Here is a 17459-nt window from a genome sequence, read left to right on the forward strand (position 1 = left end):
TATACAAAATGAATATCCAATACTTTATCTTCTCCTCAATTTCTCAAAACCCTACCCTCACTCTTGTTATTTTATGCCCTTATCTCATCCTTCACTGAGAAAACTGAAGAGTCAAGAGAAAATTCTTTTATATCTTCCCCACCAAATCTACCATCTTACCTGCATTTGTAATCATACCATAATCGTTTCCTTCTCCACTGTAAAATCTATAAATATTACTTGTTCTCATGTAAAGCCAACATTTCCACATTTGCTACGGATCCCATCTACTAGTGCTCTGAATACCCCTCTTGCTTTCTTAATATTTTTTCTTCTGCAATTATCCCTTTGGTGTTTTATATCATCAATTTCATTCAGTCATTTATATTGGCTAGATGTGTTCTAGAATCTACCCTCTTAAAAATACACTCTCTTAATACCAAATCCCCCTCCAGGTATAGTCCCATATTTCTCCTCCCCTTAGCGCCAAAACTCTCAAAAGAGATTGTCTATCTGCCCCTCACTTTCTGATCTCACATTTTCTCCTTAATACACATCTAGGTTTATATTAAAATATTTTCCACTCTTTCAATTTCCTTTTTATCAAATTTACCAATGACCTCTATACTAACAAGTTCAATAGTCATTTGTCTGTCCCTATATTACCTGTAAAAGGTATTTAATAAAGTTGACCATTTTTTACTTCTTGAAACATTATCTGCCCTTTGCTTTTGTGTTGCTCAATTCACCTGTTTTTTTTGTTCCCTCCTTTTCAACTCTTTTCATTATATACCTAGGAGTAGAATTACTGGGTAATATGGCAAGTCTATGTTTAACTTGTTGAGTAACTGCCAAAATGTTTTCCACAGAGGCTGTACCATTTTCTGTTCCCATCAGAAGTGTATGAGTGTTTCAATTTCTCTACATCCTTGTCAATACTTGTTATTTTCTTTTTAAAAAAGTTATAGCCTTCCTAGTGGGTGTGAAGTGGTATCTCATCGTGGTTTTGATTTTCATTTCCCTAACGACTAATGGTATTGAGCATATTTTCATATGTTTGTTGGCTATTTGTATATCGTCATTAGCACAATGTCTATTTAAGTCCTTTACCTGATTTTCAGTTGGGTTGTTTGTATTTTTGTTGTTGAGTTGCAAGAGTTCTTTCTGTATTCTGGATACTACACTTTTATTAAATATATGATTTGCAAGTATCTTTCTTTGGTGTGCCTTTTTGCTTTCTTCATGGTATTTTTTTGCAGAAGAAAACATTTTAAAAATTTGATATAGTCCAATTTACTCTTTCTTTGTTGCTTGTGCTTTTTTGTGTCATATCTAAGAAACCATTGCTTAACCAAGTTCTATATGTTTTTGATCCCCATAACTGACCAAAAAAATTCAAACCCATTCATTCAACAGAAATATTCATGGCCACCTACTATGTGCCAGGCTGTACTGTAAATATTGGGGATAGTGATGAACAGGATGGTGGAGACAGAGATTACTAGCTTATCTCCAACATTTAAGTTCTCCTCTTCTACTAGGTAGACTACATTTCTCATTTTCTCTTGTAGTTAAATGTGGCTATGTGAGTTTTTCCCAATGAAATGGGAGCAGGAGTAATGCATACCCCTTTTGAGCCTGGCCCATAAATATTTCCATGTGCCCTCCTATATGCTCCTTTCTGCTTCTGCAATTGGAATGGAGATGTCCTGGCAGAAATGACAGAAACTGCTTTTTTGCCACTTATCTCAATAGGGTTGTGACGAGGATTAACTATGTATATGAATATTTAGCATAATTCCTACATAGAGTTAGTGGTCAATAAATGTTAGTTTCTGTAATTATTATTACAGTCTTTGGATGCTATAGTAATCACCCAGGATGGGAAAAATGTTAGAAACCCCTCATAATTCAGCAGATAGTACAATTAAGTCTGCTCTTTTGTGACCAGCGTGTCAGACCTCCTGATGCTAGCAGTCTTTTCTCTTTCTACACAGTTTCTCTGTGATGAATCAAGATAATTCTAAGCCACCTTAAATAATATTTAAAGGACCATAATTTGGGAAATACTAATCTAGTGAAACGCAGTTTAACTGAAAACCATATGAGAAGTGTGGTTATAATGGTTATGAGAATTCTAAACTGTGCTAAACACCTTGCATTTACAAAACATTATTCTATAAAAGAGCCCTACCACTTCCTCTTCCCCTACTTACCTATATCTGATAAGAAAGCTCAGGTACTCTCTCTTCTGCGAGCCAGGAGGAAGTTCAGACTGTGAGAGCCCTGACCTGTGTGTGGGAACACTCCAGCTTCATCCCCTTACCACCATAAAAGCCAAGCCAGCTCCTTCTTCTGCTCTCTTAAGCCGTTCGTGAACCTGCGTGAGAGCCTGCCCTGCTCTCCCCAGAAGGCCTCCTTATGTAATACATTGTTTCATGCTCTCTAGGTGTATGTGTCATCAGTCTCGACATCCAAACCGAATTTTGGTTGAAGGATCCATCCTGTCTCTGTGGCGTGATTACAACAGTTGGCCCTGTAAGCAGGACATCAAGGTGCTATCCCTTACCACCAGGGGTCTTTCTTCTCTTGCTTTGGCTTTCTAACTGGCTCTGCTGTATGCTGGTGAACATGCGCTTGGGCTACTGCCTGCTGGCTAGCTTGTGCTTTTAACTTGCTTCTTTGTGCTGCATTTGTTAGTCCTACTGAGTGTCTGCTAAAGCTTTGACCAACATAAGTCAGTTTAGCCACTTGGCATATAGTGAGAGGATTATTGGATTGGGACCCTCCTTAAAGCAGTCCTGAATCGTGTGTCTCAACCTGGACCTATTTGTGATTCTCAGATTGAATCACGTGTTTCAATACCAAAATAAGGTGTGACTGACACTAACCTCAAAGAAATGACTCTTACCTTGTGAACACTGGTTGTGTCTCAATCACATGTTGGCCCCCTTTCTATATAGAGCTCAGGAGAAAGACTGACAGTCTGTTCAATATACATGTCCATTGGATGGTCACTCGTGTGGAGGAAGAGCAGTTAACTATGTGGGATGCTGAAGTCATACTTCTAAAAGTAAATAGCTCACTAGTACCTTACAAAATGCTTCTGCTGCTGCCCCTGTGCCTCTGTCATAAATAAAAATGATCCTGATCCTCAGACCTCTAGAGAAAAACATCTGTGTCACCTCTGTGACAAAGCCAAGAGATTAGTTCAACTGTTGCCATGGGGAAGTCCATAACACTGATGGTACTGACTTGATTTGAGGTTCTCTGGAAGAAAAAACTTATAAAAACGTTTACCTATAAGAGCAATAACATCTGCAGATCTAATGTAAAAAACAAAACCCAAAACCCCAAACTGTCAAAGTCTTCAAAAACAAGAAGTCTAAAAAACTGTCACAGCCAAGAGGAGCCTAAGAAGTTATAACATGGAATGACTAAATTTAATGTAGAATCTTGGATGGGATCCTGGGACAGAAAAAGAACATTAGGTAAAAAATAAGGAAATCTGATGAAGTACAGACTTTAGTTAATAATACTGTTTCAGTGTTGGTTCACTAAGTTGAACAATTGTACCATACTAATGTACAATGTTAATAAGGGAAATTGGTTGTGGAGTATATGAATATGATCTTCACAATTATTCTGTAAATCTAAAACTGTTCTAAAATAAAAAGTTTTCAAAAAACCACACAATACTAGGTGATGAGATCTGGGAGACAACAGAATTAAACACTGAATGGGGGTGGCCATGTGGAATGGTTTGGAGAGAACACCCTCTCCCTAACATGTACACCACAAGAATTGAACCAGAGAAGATGAGGAAGAGTGGAAGGTCAATTTGGGAAGGCTCTTTAATGGGTGTTGAAGAAGCACTCCCTTTCTCTAACGAGAGCACCTAGACTCCTCTGCACCCCTCCCCTCCCCCCATGTATCTTCAAGGGTGGTGCTTTGTGATGTCAAGCCACCCCAGGGCTACCATTGGCTGGAGGGATTCCTTGCTGACCAATCAAAGCTGATGGGTGTGGCTCTTCATTGTCCTGGCAGGGTATATATAGAGAGGCCAGGAGCCTTGGAGTAGATCACACTGTTGCTACAACATGGCAGAGGTAACTGAGAAACCACAGGAGCCTAACTCCGATTCAGAGATACAAACTGCAAGTTCAGAACAACAAACGCCAAGGGTCACAGGGCAGAGAAGAGGAAGACCCCTTATCAACCCCAGGACTATGAAGGTGAGAAGGTCAAATTACCCTACTCATGTGCCTCCTCTTCATCCCCCACCCAAGACTTACCCTGCCCTTCCCTGGCACAAACCCCTTCTCAATCCACACCCATTCTCTCAAAGTTCTCCTTCCCATCCTCTTTCCCCAAATCAATATCTTTCTGTATCACTTTGTTTTCCTACCAGGTATGGAAGACAGTCAAAGAGGCAAAATCAACCCCTCAGCAGAGTGTGAGAAAATCTAAAAAAGAGAAGAAGTTAATGATACTAGTCTTCTACAACTGGCGGAATAAAAAAAAGGATAAAAAGCCAGAGGAGGATGAAAAAGTCCCAGAGAGCTCTTCCAGCAGTTTATAAAGTGCTTCCCTGTGTCTATCAGGTGACTGAGACCTTGCTGTCTCTGTTGTCTCTCCAGAAAAAGCACTGGAGAAATGGTCATTTGTGTAGAGATCAAACACAAATGGTCACCTGTATAGAGCCCAAATAAAGCACTCAGCTATTGATCAACAAGCTGTAAAAAGATGTGTGTGTATCTCTGTCTGTTCTTCGATGATGGGGAGCGAAGGAAGGCAGGAAGGGGCAGGCATGTGAGAAGGGAGGGAGGTAGTATCCTGCCAGTTTGGGGCCCAGACCAGCCAGCCCATAGTTAGCCAGACACTGGGAATAAAGACTGGGTGAGGACTGAGCTCTGAAGACAGATTTCTTCCTGAACACTTTATCCTGCTGGTGAGGAGGAAAAGGACTTGGTGTTTCTGTGTGTGTTTGGGAGGTCCCAGATGGGGAGAGGGGTGATGTGTGGGTGGTGGCAGTGTGTAATAATCTGATTCCACTTTTGATGTTTGACAATTGACAGTTTTGAAGCCTCATTAATTCCCCTTCCCCTTCTGGCCCACATCTGGCCCACATTTTATGTTCATCTACTCCCAGCCAGGGAGTAGATGAACATAAAATAGAAACAGATATGCCTAACCTGAACCATCCGAATTATTTCCGTGCCTAACTTTCCCATAGCCAAAACATCCATTACCCTAAAATATCCTCTAGTGCACGTGGAGAATCTGACCCAATAAGTAAAAGTTAAGTCTCTGGCCCTTATAATCAGCTTGAAAAATATGTGACCCTATGGACCTTTCCCCCTAGTTAAAATAATACCTTTCACCTCAGTTTTTTAAAAAAGGTTCAATCTAAATGAAAGCAGGGTTTTCACAGATTGAAACCCATTATATAAGACCTATTTAGAGAAGGTGTGGTTATCCCCACTTCTGCTGCATTTAACAGCCAAGTTTTACTTGTTCTTAAACCTGGAAAACAGGACCGGTGCCTCAGTGTGAATTCGTACCCTTGGCGTCATGGCCCCACCCACTAGGGCTCCATATATATTATTGAAATTACTGATTCCACCCAATAAGTTACTGGTAAATACTTTGTAGTCATAGCAAAGTATTTGGCTAGCATGTTCTATTCAGTGCCTATTTCAACAACCTCTCAGCTGCAGTTAACCTTCACCTTTAAAGGGACACAATACACCTTCACCTGGGTACTCAACGGGCTCAGTCTCCACGCCTGCCATCTCACATAGCCTTCACAGGCAATATTTTAACCAGCTCTAACTTTTTTCAGGTACACAGTTACGACATCACACTGATGACATCCTCCTTTGAGGAGATTCACATGACACATATAGTACAGGGCCCCACCACTTCAGTTAAGTTCCTGAAAATTATTTAGTAAGCTGAGGGCTGCTCCAGTCCTGACAGTGTCAAGAAACAGCTTTTAGTCTTCTTAGTACCCACATTGTTAAAACAAGCCCAACATGTTTTCGACATTTTTAGATTCTGGAGGCAACATTCCTCATTTACAAAGCTTTTTTGTTCTGTAACTTGCAAATAGGCCCAACTTGAATGAGACCCCCTGTAACAAAAGATACTAGAATCTGCCTGAATTGCCATAGAACAGGCATTCCTGTTACGGCCCCCCGAGATTCCTTCACTGTGGAAGCTTTAGCAACCTTCTCTCATATATCTTGGAGTCCCTCTACCATCAGTGATGGCCGTTAGTTGCATGGGCTTCTGATACAAGGAACTACCTTCCTTGGCCCAATGCTATATGCCATTAGTGTAGCAATTGGTGGGTACATACTGGACTTTCCTGAAAATATAGACTATCTCAGGTCCTGAACCTGTGACCCTCAGTATACAGCTGCCCATTAGGCCTTTGATCATGGAAACAGCACTCTGCAAGCCCAGCACAGCTCGTGAGGCCTCCTTGCTACAGGATGGAGCTGAACCTGGGCCCTCTGCATACCCTACTTTCAGGAGAGGGTAATGTCCCCTGTGCTTGGTCCCTTGCCGGATGCCACAGTGCTAGAGGAGGTCATCTCTTAGAACACTTGGATACCTGGGGAGCCCCTTAGGATCAACACAGTGAATACCAAAGGGAGTTCATTCACTTAACCAATGGCATTGTCACTATCACACTTAATGGAGCTTGCTTGACTCTTGCTTCTTCTCATCTCTTAATCAGAATGTTCCTGATAAAGGACAGGACACAAGGGTCAGCTCAATTGGCCAAACTTTAGGCAGTTATCTTAGCACTGGATGTCTTGGCCAACAATTGGCCTCATCTGCACATTTTTATAGATCTTTGGGCCACTGCCAGTGGTCTGACCATCTGTTCTGGCCAGTGAAAACAATTCCTTTTCCGAGGTTGCCTCATTTGGGGTAAAGAACTCATAGAAACTCTTGCCTCACGGATACCCAAAATATAAATCAAGGTCACACATCTTCTGCACATATTAAAGCCACAATACAGTGTCTCACCATAGCACTCTTTATCTTCTTTGAACTTGTACACATTGATAGAGACTAAGGCACTCATTTCACTTCTCAGAATATACAGTACTAGCTCTTGATAGTACTAGATATTCAATGGAACATTCACCTCTCTTATTGGTCTCATGCTGCAGGTGTCATAATGGCTTACATAAACAAGTCCAAATTCAATTAAATAAACAATGCAATGTTTTACTTATCAGACAAACACCATGGGTAAGTTGTCATTGAGACTGATACCATTTTTTTCAGTTTTATTGAGGTATAATGGATAAATAAAAATTGTATATATTTAAGGTGTAGAACTTGATGTTTCGATTATTTCTATATCTATACCTATATCTATAGAATGAAAGAACCACGACCATCTAATTACCCATCACCTCACAGTTACCATTTTTTTCTTGTTTTTTTTTTTTGGTCTAACTGCATTTTTGATGCATAACTCGTTATGTGAGTAATAATCCTTTTCATACCTTCTTGGTATATGTGTGGCATCATTAGTCTTGACATTCAAACCAAAATTTGGGTGGGGGATGTACATTCCACTTCTGTGAGGTGACAAGAAGCTCACATATCCACAAATATATATATGTAGATATAATCGTAAGCATATGAATATGACACTTTAAGAAAGATACCAGTATTTCAGGAAACAAATATGTCCTCAGTGCCTAGTATGTGTCAGATATTATTCTTGGTTCTGGAATTACAGTGAAGAACATAAAGTCAATAGTTCCTGTCATCAAGTAACTTATATTTTCATGGGCGAAGGGGTGGTTATTGTTGTTGGTGTGGGGAACCTTCTCTGAGGAGCTGATATTTGAATCAAGATCTGAATAATGAGGTGGAGTCAGCTGTGTGAAGACTTTGAAGAAGAGCATTTTAGGTAGGATAGCAAGTAGCAATGCCATGAGGCCAGAACAAGAACAGTGTGTTGAGGAACAGCAGAAGGGTGAGTGACCGGAGTACAGTTAGAGAGGGGCAGAGCGGAGATCGACGACCGAGACTGGAGAGGCTGGCAGAGATGTGGTCGCATAGAGACTTGCAGGGTAAGAACTTGGATTTTATCTGATGTGCAGTGGAGAGCCACTGGATGGTTTGATAAAGGAAAGTGATGTAGTCTGATTTATGTTTTAGAAAGTTCACTGGATGTTGTGAACTGTGTAGGACCAGAGGGGTGACAGGCTGTTGGGACAATACAGGTGTGATATGATGATGGCTGGGACTAGAGTTTAGCAGGGGGAATATAACTTAGTGTCTAGTTGAGCAGTTGGGAGCATAGGACTTAAAGTCCGATCTCAATTTACAGCTTCACCACCTAAAAGCTATGTGACCTTGAGTACGTTTTCTAGCTTCTGTAAGACTTAGTTTCCTCATCTGTAAAAAGGGAATGATGGTAGCATGTATCTATATCTTAGAGCCATTCTGGGATTAAATGAGGTAATTTATGTAAAACACCTGACATTATATTAGACCAATAATAAGCATTTGATTAAATGGCTTCTGTTGTTATCATCTATGATATAAATACGTACATGCATAATCCTTGCTTCTTTCTCCCCTACTCCCAAAAAGCTAGTGTGTCTTATGTTAACTGCTGCTAACCCATGAGTACTGAATCCTTGTGTTTTCCTTGAAGACACAGTATTTTGGGGCACTTTACCTCAATGGTCAAGCATTCTGGTACCTTTAGATACTTTATAATAAGTGTCTGTATATGGCTTATGATTAATTTATTCAGTAAGTGGCAGTAGTGTCTGATTTCTAACATTCTCTTCTTTCTACCTAATGAATCATTGCTTGAATACCTATCCTCTTTCCTCCAACCTCTTCCACAGGTTCTAAATGAACAGCAACCCATATTTCTTCCCTAACTGCAAACCTAATGTACTGAACTTAGTTAGATTGCTTTGACAGTTGCTTCCTTTCATTAAATGCAGCTTTGAGTTCTTCTTCCCTCAGAAAAACCTGCTGGCATTTTTCAAAGCAGTTTCTCATTTTATTAGTTCCTGATCAGGACTCTTCCAAAGTCTCTTGTTCCATTTGCCCATCTTCCACATTACCATCATTTAAGACTATAAATAATAAACTGTTTACTTCCTCCTCCACATTCTTGATGAATGAAATAGGACTAGATGTTGATTCCTTCCTCTTTGAAGGGATTGCTTTCCCTTCCCCACCTAAGGCTGGTGAGTGATGAAAGCATCCCCAGTCTTTAAGGCTAAGCTCAAATGGTTCTTTCCCTCTGAAGCCTCTCTACCACCAATGCCTGCAGGGTTCATTGCTCCTATTGTCCTACAAATTCTTATATTAAAGCAATAGCCATATTGTATTAGAATTGTTCATTTATATGTTTGTCTTGTTGTAATATACAACAAGAAGGAGCATATTTCATTCATCTCTGTAATCCCAACCACTTTAACACACCTGACACAATGTCATGGTTGCTGCTCAATGTAGTTTGATGAACTACTGGAGGACTGAACAATCAAATCATTCTGTAGATACTGGATCATTTCCTTAACCTGCTCTATAATGTTTGCTTTAGAAAATGTTAAACTTAAAATCATGTAAAATTTTTATTTTGAAAAACTCAAAGTACAAGAAAGAAAGTTAAAAAAAAGAACCCTAAACACTAAAAACTCAGAACACTCTATGATATGCACACTTTCGGCAACTATCTTTCTGTACCTGGCTCTACATATATGTAATTTACTTGTGCATTTACATAAAGTAATTATATATAAATGTTGAGAATTATATATATATATATATATATATATATATATATATATACACACACACATACATACATATACATAAATGTTGAGAAAACCTGTACGACTATAGGATTTTTACATTTCATTAGCCACTCCTCCACTGGATAAGCAATGTTAAAAGCCTGGTGTGAATCTTTGCATATCTTTGTCCATGCTCATAAATAATGTAACATACATACGTATGCATAAAAACGTATAGGGGCACTATTTTACTCTTTACTGCACATAGTTTTTCTCACTTAGAAACATTTCAGAGAAATGTTTTCCACATCATCTGGTATAGACTTAACACACTTTTTAAACTAGTTATGTAAAATGCAATGGTTTGAGTGAAAGACAACTGATTAAACCATTCCTCTACTGAGGACATTCAAGTTGATTCCAGTTTTTTGGCTACTAGAAAAAATGTTACAATTAATCTGAATATATACGTATAATTTATTTTGTTCATATTCACTGTTATATACCTGTGCTCTTATTTTCTATGGAAGAAGGCCCCGGAAATGGAATTGCTAAGTTAAAGTTTATGTAAATTCTTAATTTTAATAGAGGTTGCCAGATTGAATTCCAAATGGCTTTAATATACTGCACATTTCCCTCAGCAAATGTATGAGATAACATATTAACCTCCACAACCCTCCAGCAATGTGTGATAACATGTTTAATGGTCTTAAAGTGATATTCCCTTGTTATTTTATTTTCAATATGCCTAATTGCTAGTAAAGTTGAGTAATTTCACTTGTTTATTGGTAAGGTGGTTTTCTGCCTCCTTGAACAGCCCTTTTTACCCTTTTTAACCACTTTCAATTAGGTTGTTTGTCTTTTCTTGTTAATGTGTAGGACATTTTTTATATGTTGGATATTGAACCCTTTATCTGTCATGTGTATTACAAATATATGTTCCTCTATTATTTGTCTTTTGGTTTTATTTACCTTTACGTTTGCCATATGATTACATTTTAAGTTTTAAGCACTCAAATATGTCAGTTCTTTCTCTAGAGTGTCTAGGTTTTCCAGCTTGCATAGAAAGTTTTCTGGACTCCTAGATTATACATAAGTTTTCAAAAATATATATATTTTACTTCAACATTTTTATCTTTAGATCATGCAGAACTTCATGTTGTGTGAGAGAGGAGTCCAAACTTATTTTATCCTTTTTAATACATATAAATCATAAATGTATGCAGTATTACTAAGAAGAAAATAGAGTCAAAAAACCAAAAAAAGCCCACTTTATTTTGGATACAAATCCAGCTCTGAAACTTACTAGCTGTTGCCCTGAGAAAGTCATTTAATTTAGGTGAACCTCTTTCCTCATTTGTAAAAGGGAGATAATAATGTCAACATGACAGAAGTTTTATGAGAATTAATGTATATCAAACACTATATATGGCAGTGACTGGCATATATAGTCAGAGGTCAACAAAGATAGCTATAATGACTGTTGTTTACCTCTCTCTGAAATGCTTTTGCCTTGAACACACTTAGGAATGCTGATAGGCCCCATCGTGTCGTGCTTCATGGCTCACTTTGGTTTTGCATCTTTAATGGTGTTTTTATTATACAATGCTCCTAAAGTAAAAAAAAAAAAAAGAAAAACATTACAGGAAGTTGGCCTCAAAGATATTATCAACCAGGTGGAGTGCTACTGAGGTGAACATTAGAGGACAGACTAAGGTGGCCTAGATCCACCTCACACAGAAATACATCCTTTCACAAAGGGAGAAGATCTGCTAGAAGCTCCTGCTTCTAGAAAAATATGACAAGGATGTTAATAAATGTGATGACTTGGGGGAAGGTGACAAACATATTTGAGGCTCCGAATTTCCAGAGAGTATTTGAGAGAACACTTTGCTCTATATGGCCCAGGGAAATTAACCAAAAGGTCCCTAACTTGGGTGCCCCTCATGCCCCAAATACCATCACTGACAGAACTGGAATTTGTAGTCAATACTAAGTGCCCTTATAGATCATTTTTCATTTCATAGAAAGGAGAAATAACTTTCCTAAGCAGTTAGGCAAGTTATTTATTTATTTATTTTGAACAAACACACTTTTATTTTTTTTTAACATCTTTACTGGAGTATAATTGCTTTACAATGGTGTATTAGTTTCTGCTTTATAACAAAGTGAATCAGCTGTATGTATACATATATCCCCATATCTCCTCCCTCTTGTGTCTCCCTCCCACCCTCCCTGTCCCACCCCTCTAGGTGGTCACAAAGCACCGAGCTGATCTCCCTGTGCTATGTGGCTGCTTCCCACTAGCTAGCTATTTTACATTTGGTAGTGTATATATGTCCATCCTAAGCAGTTATTTTATCTGGCCAACACTTAACCATTGCTGTTACTCTGTGCCAGCAACTTTTCCTAAGGGATTTTCATATATCAGTTTGTTTAATCTACACAATAGTTTGAGACAAAGTTATTTTATTAACACTATCTTATAGATGGGAAATTGAGTTACCAAGAAGTTAAATACTTTTCTATAGTTCCACAGCTAACAAATAGCAGATCTGGAATTTGAACCTAGGCAGTATGGTTCCAGAGTCCATGCTCTTAATTATCACACTATGGTGGTGGTTATATAATACTTTCTGGAAATTTAGCAGGCACTATAATTACCTTCTGTAGACTAAATAGATGAAGGCAGTATTTTAACTTTTTAACTTGTTAATTTAGACCATGAGCTTTAATAGTTTTAAAATTCTCTGAATATTTTAAAACAACCAATGAAAAATTGATAGACTAAACATAATGTTCTTCTGAAATAATAAATACATCAGACTAGGATGGGCTGAGAAGTTTGAATGGGATCTTGTATCCAATTCCAGTAGTAAAAGATTATCTGCTATCAGAGAAAATAGATCTATCTGAGATATCTGAGAATTTAGATAAAGGCTTTGGTATGTTTATTTTATATGAAAGTTGAATTTTCAAATCAGTGGTGAAACAATGATCTGTTTAGTAAAGTGTTCTGGGACAATTGGTTTTCCATATGATGGTAAACATATGATAGTAATCTTACAACATATAAACAATACATTCCAGGTGAATTAAATTTCAAACCATGAAAATTAAAAACCAATGAAGTACTGGAAGAAGATCTAGGATATGAGAGTTATAATTTTTGACATTCCTAAGAATGACAAAAATCTCAGGAGTCATAAAGAAAAGAACTGATAGGTTTTTCTTCATTAAACACACATACACACATACACAGACACACGCACAGACACGCACACCTGTAGATCACAAAATACCATAAAAACTTTAATAAATAAAGATATACTACAAATTTAGTAAAAAGGGATTTTCAACTCAATAATATTTAATGATATATATTATTTGATAGAATATATGAATATATACAGGTATATATTCATCTCTGCTTGGGCTGCCATAACACAATGCCACCAACTGGATGGCTTAAACAACAGAATTTATTTTCTCACAGTTCTGGAGGCTGGAAATCTGAGATCAGGGTGCCAACATGCTTGGTTTCTGGTGAGGGCTCTCTTCCTAACTTCTTGCAGATGGCCGCCTCCTCGCTGTGTCCTTACACAGCAGAGGGAGCGTGAGCTCTCTGGTGTCTCTTATAAGGACACTAATCCTAATGAATTATGGCCCAACCCTTATGACCACATTTAATTATTTCCTGAAAGGTCCTATCTCCAAATACAGCCACAACTGGAGTTAGGGCTACAGCATGTGAATTTTGGGGGACACAAACATTCAGTAAATATGTATATTTCTACAAATCAGGATGAAACCAAAAACAAACTCATGAACAATCAGGCAAAGGTTATAAAGAAGTAATTCAGGGGAAAAAAGCATACAAATGACTAGTAAACACACTAAAAATTACTTAAAAGGCAAATTTTTTTCTCATTCATATTGACAAATATATAAATGATTCTTACCCACACACTCAATGATATTAATGGTAAGTGATTTCCTTGGCTTGCTTGGTGCCAGATACTACGCTAAGCACTTTGCCTGAATTACTTCATGTTGTCATCAAACAACATTGTGAAATATGCATTATTATACCCAAGCTACGGATGGGGAACTTGAGACCCAGTGAAGTGAGGCCAGATGTTTTGTTCAAGTCATTTAAGTTACAGATGGTAAAGCTAAGTCAGAACCTTCATCTAGAACAGTCATTTCTGTGATAACTCCTTAGTGACAGTAACAGCGACACTCTTACTAGGTGTTAGGCAGTATTCTAAGCACTTGATGTGAATTAATGCATTTAATTCTACAACAGCCTAATAAGGTAGCTACTATATGATTATCATCTCCATTTTGCAAATGAGAGAATAGAGGCAGAGAGAGGATAAATAACTATAGGTGGAATCAGAATTCAAACTGGGAAGACTGATTCTGAAGCCTACAGCCCTAGACGCCACATTATAATGCAAAACAGCTAAAGCCTGCTGCTTGGGAAGGTTTAGAGACTGAAATAGGAATTTGCCTTTGACCTTTAAAAAATATTTCTTTCAGACATACCCACAGTCAGGCGCATTAGTCTGCACCTTCACACATTAGGGTGTGTTATCACTGGAGGGAAAACAATGGTTCTCATTGACGGGATTAAAAATAAGCAACCTCGCTGTAGGGATATGTCAAAAACTGTTAATAAGGAGAAGCTTCTTTTCTTTTCCAATGAATAAAGCAGGGAAAAAGTGAAATTCCATCATTTTCATTTAGACTCTAATGCATTCTCAATGATCTCCCTGAATGACTTTCTACGTTAACTCAGTGGTAGTAGAGATTTTGCTGTTGAGCAACATTCATAGATCCTTTTACATCAAGAGAAACAAATATTTCTCACCTACATATGACACAGAAGTAGCAAACCAAAAAAAAACCCTGTAGGCTTTGTGCTCTCTAATCAGTCGTGAATGAAATTAATTTGAGACCTTTTGGAATGAGAGGCTGGGTTTTTGCCAAATAGCAATCATAACAAGCATTACCCTTTCGCTGCTGACAGGAAAGTTCAAAAATTCCATCATGTCCCAGTTTCTCAGCAGCTGATAAAGGTTAATAAAACAGGATTTTAGGAAAGCAGTGTTTCTACATTTTTTATGCTCTTAAAGTACAATTCTTGTTAGTTCCACTTGGCTCTCACATTCCAACTGGAACTTGTCTCTTTTCTCTGGTTTGCATGGACTAGTAAACCATGGGTAGAGCTCTCAGCTCTGATAGCTGATGAGAAAGACGCTGCTCTTTAAAACAAGTCTGAGCTGGTGACAATACATAGCAGGAGGAGATAAGATTGGAACTGAAGTCTCCTGTGTGGACAACATCTGCATCACTGAATCATAAACGTTACGTTAGGATGGGCTATGGAGTTCTTACTAGGACTCCTGAGGTAGCTGGGCTTTCACAATTGTCAAGTTTCCTCCAGGATGAAGCAGGACTGCAGCTCCTTTAAAACTGTCAGTATGTATGTTTCATGCTCTTACTCCTTTAGTCATCTGATATTTAAATGTGAGTAACACTGTTGTTTCAGGGAGTATTACTTTGACTTTCAAATTATTTTGAGAATATGCTACATGGCAAAATATTATTGCTTTAAGAGTATAAGTGTACTCTTAGCTTACAAGCAATGAAAACTTGTTGAGTTCACAATGATGTTATTTCAGAGTAATTATAATTTCTTCTGACAATTTCTCTGAGCCTCAGTTTTCCACCTTCAAAATGCAGAAATGATTCTTATCTTTCATGTTTTAGGGAGGATTAAAAGAAATGTATATAAAATGCTTAGCATATTGCGGAGTATATAATAAGTACTCAATAAACCTAAACGGTTATTATCATTTTTATTTATTATTATCATTTTTATTTATTATTAATATATCTTACTTCAATAGCCTTTTAGATGAGGTTTATGCAGCAAGCAAAATACATCTGAATCTCAGCAGCTCATCTGAAAAAGATTTCTCATTGTATCTTTGTAGACAGCATGAAGAAATATAAGCATGGCTTGAATTTCTCCCTGGTTGAATATAACTGATTGGATTGTAGTTCCACTGGACAGAGGTTTCTAACGTGTATCACTGGACTCTAGCCCAAGCCCTGCCCTAATTATCATTATTATCAGTGATTTAGAAAAATCAGTTGAGTATTAGTTTATCAAATTAATGGATAATACAAAGCTGTAAGGGATAACAAGTAGTTTAGATGAGTGAATCAGAATCCAAAAATAGATTGAAAGGCTGAGATGGTGGACTAAATATATCAAAATGAATTTTAATAAAAATTAGCATAAATCTACACCTTGGGATCAAAACCCAGTGCACACATCCATGTTGGGATGCATAAATTTGTAGCAGCACTTGTAGAAGACATCTGGTTTTAATGTCAATGGTAAATTCAGTATGCGTCATGGTATAATTCATGTCATTTTCCAAAGAACACATGCTATCTTAGGCTGCATAAAAAAGAGTATTTTGTCTAAGAGAGAGATACTAACTTCACTCTGCTCAACAGAAATTAGCAATCTACTCAGTTTGAGGGAGTAAAAATGTTTAAGAAGAATAATGAAAAATAAAGACTATTCAGAGTAGAACTATTTATCAGAAATGATCAAAGGCTGTCTAATCTGTAGGGGAAAGACTGAAAAGAGGTGTGGAACTTGTCTTCTGAAGCTTAGTTATGTGTAGGATTACTAGATGTTTACAATTAAGAGTACAATTCTGCCTTTCTCTTACCTTTCACTTAGGAAAAACACATAAAGAAAGAAAACAAAATTATTTAAAATCCTAAATGTGAGTGCTATAAAGACCAACAAGGAAAAGGCTAGAGAATGACAGCAGAAAGTAGGATCCTACTTTATTTTATATTGCCAGGGAAGGCCTTCTGATTGAGGTGGGTTTTGAGTTAAGAACTGAAGGATGAATGAGTGGGGTAAAACTATTCCAGGAAGTAAGAACCACAAGAATAACAAAAGCAGTGTTATTGGTTTCTTCAAGGAATAAAATATAGACCAATGTGGATACACACACACGCAATGCAGAAAATACATAGCATTTTCTGTGGGTTCCTTTGTTTAAAAACACACAATATATCATATATTCCTGGATCATATGTAGTTCTATTTTTAATTTACTGAGGAACATCCATATTGTTTTCCATAGTGGGTGTGGCTGTGCAAGTTTACATTCTCACCAACAGAGTACTAGGGTTCCCTTCTTTCCACGTCCTTGCCAGCATGTGTTAGCTCATCTTTTTGATAATGAACATCCTAACAAGTGTGAGGTGATATCTCATTGTGGTTTTGCTTTGTACTTCCCTGATGTTTAGTGATGCTGGACACCTTTCCATGTACATGTTGGCTATTTGTATGCCTTCTTTGGAAAAATGTCTAGTTGGGTCTTTTGCCCATTTTGTAATCAGGTTATTTTTTGTTGCTGCTGTTATTGAGTTGTATTAATTCCTCGTATATCTTGGATATTACCCCTTTATTGGGTATGTAGTATGCAAATATTTTTTCCCATTCCTTAGGGTCTTTTTTCATTTTATTGATGGTTTTCTTTGTTGTGCAGAAATTTTTTAGTTTGATGTAGACTCACTTATATTCAGATTTCCTGTTTCTTCAACTTTCAGTCTTGGTAGGTTGTGTTTCTAGGAATT

General features: G+C 37.6%; 2 long non-coding RNA genes across 4 annotated transcripts in view; both read left to right on the top strand.

Annotated features, from left to right (window-relative positions):
- The window catches only part of LOC309652030, a 156568-nt gene extending 148745 nt beyond the window's left edge, over positions 1-7823 (top strand). For 2 of the 3 annotated variants that reach the window (XR_014258514.1, XR_014258515.1), the window contains one exon: positions 2429-7823. This is a non-coding gene — a long non-coding RNA (uncharacterized lncRNA). The remainder of the gene's footprint in view (positions 1-2428) is intronic. The other variant, XR_014258516.1, reaches the window with a different exon arrangement.
- The window catches only part of LOC309652033, a 1052931-nt gene that overhangs the window by 505081 nt on the left and 530391 nt on the right, over positions 1-17459 (top strand). The window lies entirely within an intron of this gene.

Source organism: Balaenoptera physalus, assembly GCF_965194825.1.
Source record: "Balaenoptera physalus genome assembly, chromosome: X".
In the NCBI taxonomy this organism is placed as follows: domain Eukaryota; kingdom Metazoa; phylum Chordata; class Mammalia; order Artiodactyla; family Balaenopteridae; genus Balaenoptera; species Balaenoptera physalus.